The following is a 1,258-nucleotide window of genomic DNA, read 5'->3' as shown; positions in this document are numbered from 1 at the left end:
CGCTGAGCAGATTTAAGTGTAACACATCTGTCACGGACGCATCTCCAAATCTGCCCAAATCTCAGAGCTGCAGCTGTGTTCGTGCAGCATCATGCAACCAGCAGCATCATTTGTCTTAACGCCGAGGACTCACTGTAAGGCTACCTGACCGCAGGTTGAGCCTCCAACACTGATTCCTGTCKGTGATAAAGTGAGGTAGAAGTGCAGAACACTACTCCTCTTTGTTATTCATCAGGTCTGCAGTTTTTTTTTTTCCTGATGGCTTTAAATAATGCATCTTTCCCCTGTGARACTGAGACAGGAGTTGGCTTTGGAACAGATTCTTAATAATCAGTGATCGCAAAAATGGTTTTCATTGACTTATGTGACRTGCTTTGTGCTTTGCAGGAGAGGGAAATTCTTCTGTTAGATGTTAATAAGAAGCTATTGGTCATTTTTAAGATGACTTTGGCTCTGCTGACCTTCTGCTCCTTCTCTTATTGAACGATCAGTCTGAATTGACAGTTTCTCTCCGTTTGATATTTTTAGAAACACATCYAATAAAATTTTATGGACAGCATTAAGAGGAATCATATGAAGTGGTTTTTCATTTAGGCAGTTGCAGCCGAGGGAAGTTCAGATATATTTTATTGTCTGTGTGAAGAAATGCTCCTTCATTCTGACCTGATTCGTTACAGTTCTGTCTGTTTGCGTGGGCTCGTTGTCTTGTGGGAAGGTAAATTTAAGACTTTGTAGAAACCTGACTGACTTTCAGCGGGAAAACAGTCAAATATTCTGCTTCTGTACTTTTCTTTAAAGCACCARGATCATCACTATACACTCACCAACTACTTTATTAGGTATACTTTGCTCGTACCGGGTTGGCCCCCCTTTTTGCCTTCAGAACTTCCTTATCCTTTGTGGCATGGATTCAACGAGGTACTGGAAGCATTCCTTKGRGAGTTTGGTCCATATTGACATGAAAGCATCMCRSAGTTGCTCCAGATTGGTCGGCTGCACATCCATGATGCRAATCTCTCGTTCCATCACATCCCAAAAGGGACTTTATTGGATTGAGATCTGGTGACTGTGGAGGCCGTTTGACTACAAACAACTCATTGTCGTGTTCAAGAAACCAGTCTGAGATGATTTGTGCTTTATGACATGGAGCTGGAAGCATGGAGCTTATCCTGCTGGAAGTAGCCATCAGAAGATGGCTAATGGGACTAATGGGCCCAAAGTGTGCCAGGAAAATATCCCCCACACCACTGCACCACCA

Source organism: Poecilia reticulata, linkage group LG17 (genome assembly GCF_000633615.1).
Source record: "Poecilia reticulata strain Guanapo linkage group LG17, Guppy_female_1.0+MT, whole genome shotgun sequence".
In the NCBI taxonomy this organism is placed as follows: domain Eukaryota; kingdom Metazoa; phylum Chordata; class Actinopteri; order Cyprinodontiformes; family Poeciliidae; genus Poecilia; species Poecilia reticulata.
This window is presented reverse-complemented; position numbering follows the sequence as displayed.